This window comes from Danio rerio, chromosome 7 (assembly GCF_049306965.1).
Source record: "Danio rerio strain Tuebingen ecotype United States chromosome 7, GRCz12tu, whole genome shotgun sequence".
In the NCBI taxonomy this organism is placed as follows: Eukaryota; Metazoa; Chordata; class Actinopteri; order Cypriniformes; family Danionidae; genus Danio; species Danio rerio.
The window spans coordinates 71,642,305-71,651,979 of record NC_133182.1 but is presented as its reverse complement, the minus strand read 5'-3'; positions in this window follow the sequence as shown (position 1 = coordinate 71,651,979).

Genomic DNA, 9,675 nt, shown 5'->3' with positions numbered 1-9,675 from the left:
TTATGTGTATTTTCCAAATATGTGCATCATGACGCTTCGATCAATTGTTTTTATGCGCATGTCCAAAATGAGCATTAAAATAGGTGGGTGGGATTGTAAAGATAAGGCGAGAAATACCGATTCGTCCTTGAAAAAGAGGAGGAGACCGACAGAAACTCAGAGTTTTGAGAATAAAACCTGCTCCTGACCAGGTTAGGTTCACAGAGTAAGCTACCACAGTAACTGACTCTAAGTTAAAGTAACCACTTTTTCAGAAACAAGTTTGACTTACCCTGCTTTCTCGAGTTTAACAAACCTGCCATTTTGAAACGGAAAACCCACAGTTTCTCTCATTTCAGGGTTAAAATACTCTGAGTTTTCACTTAACCTCCTTTCTGAAACAGGCCCAAGATGCAGATTTTTGTTTTCTTTTATTGTTGTTGCCATTATTCTTTTCACTTTAAATTCAATTGGTTCACAACACAAAACTGACCTGCACAAAGTGAGCATGATGAACATAAAAAAAGCTGGAAACACTTCTGTCGTACAGTATTTCTGGTCCCACTTTATATAAGTGTCCTTAACTACTATGTACTTACATCAAAAAAATAAATACAATGTTCTTACTGTGTTTAAAACGTATTTGAGAACACTTGTGGGGCTTTTGAGTTGTACAATAAGTACATTGTAACAAACTATTAATTCCTATGTAAGTACATATTAGTTAAGGCCACAATATAAAGTGGGAGCGTATTTCTTTTTATATCAATGTCTTTTTTTAATGTATTCATTAAGGATCAACAGAAAAAAAGAAACCCATAACAGTTTTGAACTACTTATGATGGAGAAAATAGTAAAGTATAGATAGTAACTATTTCTTTAACAACAACCTCAGTAGATTGATGCGTTTTGCAATAAACCGGAACATGATAGTTACACCATACCAAACAATTCATTCTTCTCTCATGCATGTACATAATGTAGCAGCTAATATAAAAAAGAACCAATAAATCACATCTGAATAGATAAGCAGGGTCAAGATTGAGCTGTTCTGTGGAAAAAAAAAGTCCCATTCACGAATGAGTCACTATCTATTTTTACTTTCAGATCAGAACAAGTACAAGCTGTATTACACATCCTCATGTAGTTACATAAATGTGTTTGACTTTCTAAGCTTCTTTAAATGAAAGTTGCTCATGCTGTTTTCTTCTAATGCAACTCAATGATTTTTAAAATAAGCATGGGCCTAATTTTTTACCTTAATTCTTGAAATCGTTTCTTCTCAACCTGTATTTTGATCTCCTTGCCCCCTGGTGAGCATATATTTCAATATTATAATTTTTTCATGTGCATTATTGTTTTGTCAGTGTGAATTACATCTTGTTTAGTTCTGGAGGGTTTAGTGGCCATTTTACCTGTAAAGAAAAGTTGCTTAATTGCACATTTTGAATATGTGAAATAAAAAATAACTTATTGATGTTTCTTCAAAAAAAAAACAATATTATCGATAATACTGTCATAATTGACATTGACATTCAAATTTCACAGTTGGACTAATAATTTTGCCTTCATCTATATTAGATGAATGATAATAATAATTTTGCCTTCATCTATATTAGATGAAGATGAAGGCAAAATTATTAGTCCAACTGTGAAATTTGAATGTCAATGTCAATTATGACAGTATTATCGATAATATTGTTTTTTGAAGAAAGTCTTATTCATTTATTTCCATAATATTTAGCCTAACTTATTTTATACTTACTCATAGGAATACATGGTGACTCTATTGGTGACATTATAGTCAGAAGACAAAGCATGAGCAGCATTCTTTTATATAATTAATATAATGAATAATAATTAATTATAATACAATATAATAGGCGAAGTACGAAGTAAATAAGAAGTTATTAAGAAGTAGTAAATGGGTAAATAAATAATGAGTAATTCATAAGTAATAAGTAGTAAGTAAAAAAGTGAGAAGTAAATAAGTAATAAATAAGTAATAATAAATAAGTAATATGACAGTTTTGTTGATAATATATTTTTTTGAAGAAAGTCTTATTTATTTATTTAAATAATATTTAGCCTAACTTATTTTATACTTACTCATTTGTTTACTTATTTTTTAGACAATATTTAGTTATTACTTACTACTCACTTATTTACTTACTTAATACTTATTTATTACTTACCTATTACTTAGTACATATTTCTTACAATGTTATTTATTACTGTATTATTGCTTACTTATTACTTATGACTTACTTACTAGGCCTAGACGGAATCTGCACTCGCAGCATTCCGCAGATTTTCCGCCAATTTTTAGCCCATCATTGATTCTGTATATTTACTTGGGTAAATGTGTGTAAATTTATATTCATTCAGTTTTTTTATTAATTTCATTAATATTATTGACTAATATGAAAATGTTCATCTGATTTATGTACAATGCAGTTTGTACAGTAATATTTTCAGTCTTTTAGTAGAGATATTATATGAGTGACTTGCTTTGTTTACCAAATAAAGTGAACCCAATTGGATTTACATTTTAAATATTAAATAAAAGTTTAAAAGATAATATTTTTATTTCACATATTAAGCTTTTAGTTATGATACTCCCAAAATAATTCAGCAGAAATCTACTGACTTTTAACAAAATTCTCTGCAGAAATAGCAAAAAACGTCCGCAGATTCCGTCTGGCCTCTTATTACTTATTTACTTCTTACTTTTTTACTTTCGACTTATTACTTATGAATTACTTATTACTTATTTACCCATTTACTACTTTTTATTAAAAACTTCTTATTTGCTTCTTACTTCGCCTATTATATTATATTATATTATATTATATTATTATTCATTATATAAATTATATAAAATAATGCTGCATGCTTTTTCTTCTGACTATAATGTCACCAATAGAGTCAGCATGTATTCCTATTGTCAGAGGCATGAATAATTCTCAAACATTTCAGAAACACATATCCACCTCTTTCCTTTGAAAAAATAAAAATAAATAAAATAAATAAATAAAAAATACAGTAAATAGATAAAGTCCCAAATATGAGGCTAAACACACACTGAATAATGTTCAGCAGCCAGTCCAGCTCTCTGCTTCATCAGTATATGGTCAGAGTTAAAATAAGCGAGGATCATTCCTGCTGTGCTTGAATAATGGAGATGCTAATTCCACTTCAGAGTAATATATCCTCTCATAACATCTGTACGGAGTTTAAAGGCATAGTAATTCTGCACCAATGAATTACAAAAGTGACAATGGAAATAATCCTCCTTAGGGCTTATTTGTAAAATGTCTCTGCATACTAAACTGGAAAAAGAAATATATATGCTTTGTAACAATGAAAAAATAAGTTGTATTGAGTCTTAAACGTTAATTTGAAAACATCAGTGGTCAAGGTGGTTTATTTATTGCAGAATAGCTGAAAAACTGCACTTGTAATCAGATTTTTGTAATATTAAATATTTTCTTTTACAATTCACAATATTATCAAAGTGAAATGTCCCATGAAAATGACTTAAATACTAGTTTTACTTAAAAATAAATAAATAAATAAATAAATAAATAAATAAATAAATAAATAAATAAATAAATAAATAAAAATGTGGTAACACTTAATGTTTTATGCTGGTTATTCTGTATGTCATGGTATTTAAAAATATACTATCTGAAATATTCAGTAAGCATCTTCTATTATGTTGTATTCTAAAAATAACACAAAACCTAACCAATCGTTTTAACCAAAGCAAACAAAGAACTCCTGGCAACACCTTTAATTTAACTCCAACCCCAATCTAACAGTCTACTTGTAATCTAATGAGAATTAGTTGGCATGTAGATGCAATGTAGTTTAAAATCAACAAACAGACCATCAAAATAAAGTGCGACCGAATTCCTTTGGCAGTATCTACAAGTCTTTAATCAAGAGCCCAAACACTATACAAAGAGATTTCTGTGCTGTACTCGGTGGCCAAATTTACTATGCTTATACATAATTATGGATTGTAAATGTCAAAATGCATTATTTTATTAATCATACACTACTGTAATAGTGTTTGTAAAAGTCATAACACATAGATCAAGCAACCGCATAAAAGTCTTTATTAACGAATATTCTGCCAATGTAATAATTTTGGGTTGCTTTAGATTGGCAAAGGGACTTTCAATGAAAAGTATTATATGCTGTATTTTTGTATTCTTACAATAAGCTACCGGGCAAACTGCTGCCAGTAAGTTACTGTAGATTGTACAGGAAATTGTAAACAGATCTCAACAGGTGTCAGTTCAGCCCAAGTTAAACATAACGCTGCTTTAACAATATACCCCCCCCCCCCCCCTTTTTTTTCCCAAAATTTTGTTTAATGGAGGATAGATTTTTTTTTTAACATTTTTCTAAACATAATAGTTTTAATAACTAATTACTATTTTATCTTTGTCATGGTGACAGTAAATAATATTTGACTAGATCTTTCTCAAGACACTTCTATACAGCTTAAAGTGACTATTAAAGGCTTAACTAGGTTAACTAGGCAGGTTAGGGTAATTAGGCAAGTTATTGTATAACGATGGTTTGTTTTGTAGACTATTGAAAATTAAATAAGCTTAAGGGGGCTAATAATATTGACCTTTAATGGTGTTTAAAAAATTTAAATCTGCTTTTATTCTAGCCGGAATAAAGCAAATAAGACTTTCTCCAGAGGAAAAAATATTATCAGACATACTTTAAAAATGTCCTTGCTCTGTTAAGCATAATTTGGGAAATATTTAAAAAAGAAAAAAAATTAAAAAGGGGGCTAATAATTCTGACTTTAACTGTACATGTTTACTATCAAAATGCAATTACCATCATATATGGCAAACTACTTTGATGATGATTCATACATTGTTTTTAACCAGTTAAACTCCGCAGACCCGGTACCGCTTTTCAAATGAAAGCTCTTGCCGGTGCTCATATTGTTCTAGCATTCTTTTTACTGAATTATATTCACATATAAAACAGTTGTCGATTTAATCGTGGTGTTTCCATGATGCAGAAGTGAAAACAATACATGTATGATCACTAAGCAGCCCCAGATAGCACAGACAGCTGTCATCTCTTACCTTATGCTGTGCGCTTCAGGGCCATTCCCCCTCTGTTTTTGAGGTGATGTGCATAAGTAATGCTTTTATATGTCTGACGTGGTCCAAACAGTGAATTATGTTTGATCGAACAAAAGAATAGTGAAATATGAAAACAATGATCGGTCCCTGTGGCTTGTACAGCACCTCTCATCAGTTGGAATACAATAACTTTTGCATAGATTATGGTAGAGACATTTTTCTTTTTTTCCTTTGATTACAGACAAGTGTAGGAACCACCAAAATTAATTACAGCACCCTAGACCACACATAACCTAAATGGTACACTTTCAAATTTGAGTTTCTAAAAAAAAAAAAATACAAAAAGCGCCTTTTTTTTTTTAGGTGTTTATTTTAACACAGACAACATTTACAGTTTCAATTATGTTTTATGAAAATTCGAAGGTTTTTTTTAAATGATACCTAATTTTTGCATTTACACCTCTGCATGTGGATTTGGGAAGTTTTTACATTTGGGTAGGCAAAATCCAGTCAGAAATCTCAAAATAACAGCAGTGTTTAACTACTAAAATCAAACAATATGTCAAACTGTGTCTTTCATTCCATTCAGTGTTCAATCTTTCTGTTACTCTGAGAGTTGTTTGGATGTTATTTTTTCCTCTCAGCTTTCCTTGTCCTTTACGGAGGCTAGTTTTGCATCTGACCACAAATTTCCAGCTTTCACATGAAACAGCACGCATAATGAGTTTTTCCAAGCATGAGAAAGCTCAATTTTTTGTTGTAGGGTTCCTGCACACACGCACGTTTCCTCAGCCTGAGGCAAAGCTGCTCTCTGCACAGAAATCAGCTTAAGTTCTCTTGCTGTATAGAAGGGGACACTTGCTATCTTTAAAGAGGAGAGAAAGCCTTTTAACATGTTGCTTCTTTGCATCCAGCACTACACATTAACTGAATGGCCAGAGTCGTGGGCAGCGTGCCAGAGAAATGCAAACTGCTTTGTGTGTGACAGATTTTAATTGGAAATGTGTCAGGGTACAGAGCTCCACTCTGTATAATCTCCCCACCCAGCCTGGTGTCATTGTTTGCGCATTTTTTTTATGCTTATGTATGGAGATGAAGTTATTCTGAATAAAGGTTTGAATTTGGGTCTTTCCCATGCAGATATATGGGTGCTAAAGATCTCGATATCAGTACATGCATTTTATACTCCTCAATTTTGTGAATTTAGATTGGATTTTTTGGAGTAAATCACTTTGAATTACCACTCTGTACGAAATGTTCTATATAAATAAAACTGCCAGGCATAACACTGTATGATAACATTTCAGATGACTGTTGTATAGCCTACAGCTAATCAATCTGTCAGATTCTGGAGTGCATTGCAGGTCTAAACACAATTATAAATGATAAATGATTTTAAATAAAACAAATATATTTATAGAGATGCTATATAAGTATATAATTTCGCTCACCTGGGAAATGGAGGCAACTTGAACGGTGTGTGAGCACAATAAAGTGCACACAGCATGCTGCAGTATCTGATAATTGTAGGATATAATTCCTACAAACTATTAATAGTCCTGTGGCCGTTTCTGGAGATCGCGAAAGACGTAGCCGGAGGTACGTATGGCTGCATTTAAATTTTTTTTAAGTGAATGCTGCAGGACGGTGTGACGCCATTCCTTTCGGCACTTGCCCTCCGTGTGGAAGGCTTTCCCGCCGCAACCAGTTTGTCCGGCTAGCTTGTCGTGTACATCGGCGGACTTGAGGCACAGAGAGGAGTCCGGGGAAGAGCGGTTCCAGAAATCAGGTAAGAAAACAAAAACTAAATCCAAAAAATATAGCGAACAAGTTCATTACAGGGTGAGAATGTGGTAAAAATCTGAGATTGTGGTAAAAATCAGATTAAGGCTTTTCTTTTTCTGGACGGCTTTTGTAAATTGTCATTGGTTGGGTTCAGGAAAGGAGGAAGGTGGGTCAGCCAATTGGCCGGTTGCACGGTCAATCATTCTGTCATTCAGAGATACAGACGGAAGGTAGTTCGACAGCGGCCTCTGGCAGGTTTATGCAAGAACAGCACGGGCACGAACGGCGTTCGCGAGAGACTTTCGAGATGCGAAAAAGCACACACAGCGGCCTCTCATGGATTTGCAAAAACAAAAACTGCACAAAATACGTACCTCCCGGGACGTGCTTCGCTGTCTCCAGAAACGTCCACATGACTACGTTTTCAGAATGAGCCTGGGCTGAAAATTTGATGTGTATGCCGAGTTCTGCGGCTAGCTGTCCTAGCTGTTACTCAAGTGGCCACGCCCTTAATTAGCGCTGCCACATAATTGAGTTTATGCTGACTGTCAAATTCATTCAATGTGTGAATAGGCCATGCAGTAAAGCGTACTCACAGTTTTTGTAGCTTCAAATATACTATTGAGTAATGGACTTTTATTTTAGATTCTTTGTTTTGAATGGATGAGGTAAGGTGAATGTGTCTGTGTTCTATTTCCTGTTCTGTTGCCGCCTTTCTATGTTTACACATTTACATAACATACACACCACAAGGGGGAGATAGAGGGCACATGGACACTGCTCAGTGTGACATCTGAAGAAGCCAGAGAAGCACATGGAGTAGGAGTTTGCTAAATTTACCTTTTTTCTTGTTTCGTGTGCGGACAATTGTTTGCATGGATTTTTTGCTCTTTTTGGACTCATTAGTCTTGCAGTACCACAGTAAAGACTATCCATGAAGAACATTTGATGTACTGCAACTTGACATGGTTCCAATAGTAGTGGGCAAAGCGAGGCTTCATGAAACACTGAAACAATCGAAGCAAATGAGTCGAAGCTTCGAATCGTTTCGAAACCCCACTCTACGGTGACACCTAGTGGTCATTTTTTTATGTATTGCACCGAAACAGCTTCAGCAAGAACATTTTAGCAAATTGAGGTATTAAACCCCACTTTGTAGAGGCATATATTCAAGACATTTAGTGAAGCAGTTACAGTTTCTGACTTCCATGTGGGGATAGTGGGTTCGATTCCAGGCTGATACAGCTATTTTGAAATGCTTTAATACCAGTTGGTTATGCTTTGTTCTTGTTTCGTTTTGTTTCAACATTGGTCTGACATCCGAATAAACACTTTGTGAATAAATATGTCTTGTTTTGGTATTAAAACAGTTATTGCTAGATTAGACACAGTTGTGGCCAGAAGGTATCAAGAATTAGTTATATTATTAATTAAATTTCCCATTTATTGTATTTCATTAACGTCTACCCAAACCCTAAACCCAACCATCAGTACTGTAAAAATATTTATTATTGTTTTAGTGTTACAAAAATGATGCTATATGGATGGCGTATCCGCAGCTGTAATCTATTTAGGCTACACCATAAAACAGAAATTTGATTAAAATACATAAAACCATGATTTGGGAGTATTTGTACAAGTCGGGATTCGAACCCAAAAGACATTAGAAGAATAGTAATAGCGTGCACACGCACAGTCCACTAGGCCATATAAGACAGGTAAAGAATCAGACTCCGGCAGTAACATGTAGATTTGCCAGGTCTCGAAACGCTTCGATCGATGCTTTGAATCACTTTAGTCATGTGACCAAGTGTTTCGAAACACTTTAGTCACGTTACTTGGGTGTTTCGGATCATGCTTCGGTGCAGTATTTCGAAACACTTGCACTTCGGGATCTCGAAACTGTGTCGAAACGTCAGTTTCACGTCAGCCATCCCTAGGTTCCAATTATCTGGACTCAAACTTTGCGGTGAAAGCAATCCATTTTGTACGTACACTCCTCCACTGACTTTGGATATTTTGCAAATATAAATATATACACACACACCCGCACACACCATTTTTGTATTGTGTTATTGTATAAATGTTGTTTGTGTTTATTTTTCATTGTTAGGACATTATTAGAGAAATTTGTCATTCTAATACATAAAGTATTCATCAATCCAAGATAAAATTTGAATACTGGCACTTGAGAATTAAACAATTTTTTTTACTTTTTCTTGTGTATCCCGTTGATTTAAAGACAAGCGCTACAACTTAATATAACTTAATGAAAAGAAAATGAATGGGTTATAAAAAAATTCACCCCTCACAGTTGTCATGAAGGGTTATCATGGCTATAAGCACCAAAGCCATTTTTTGTACCAGGCTGTAAACATGTTTCTATCAGCTGTAAAATGGCCAGTTTACCTTTGCAGTCAGAAATCACCTGGATTTCCTGGAGCCAGCCCCCCAAGGTGAGTCGATGAATTGCAGCGTTAGTTACTTCCGTATTGGCTTCACAAGGGATAGCAGAAGGTTGCCACTTGGTCAGCATTGTGGCAGATTCAAAAACAAGACAAACGTCCTATGCTAATGAGGGAGAATTGACACAAATGGACGGGTCTTTCACCTGCTGATGACACGTACAACGGGAAAATGTAAATCAAAGCGTTTCTGCAGACTGTTTATATCAAGTGTGATTATAACAAATAAAATTCATGCATTTTCAGCATTTTGAGCTAATCATATTCATAAACTATTGCCACACAGCTGTGTTTAAACCACTTATAAAAGTGATTTTTGCATA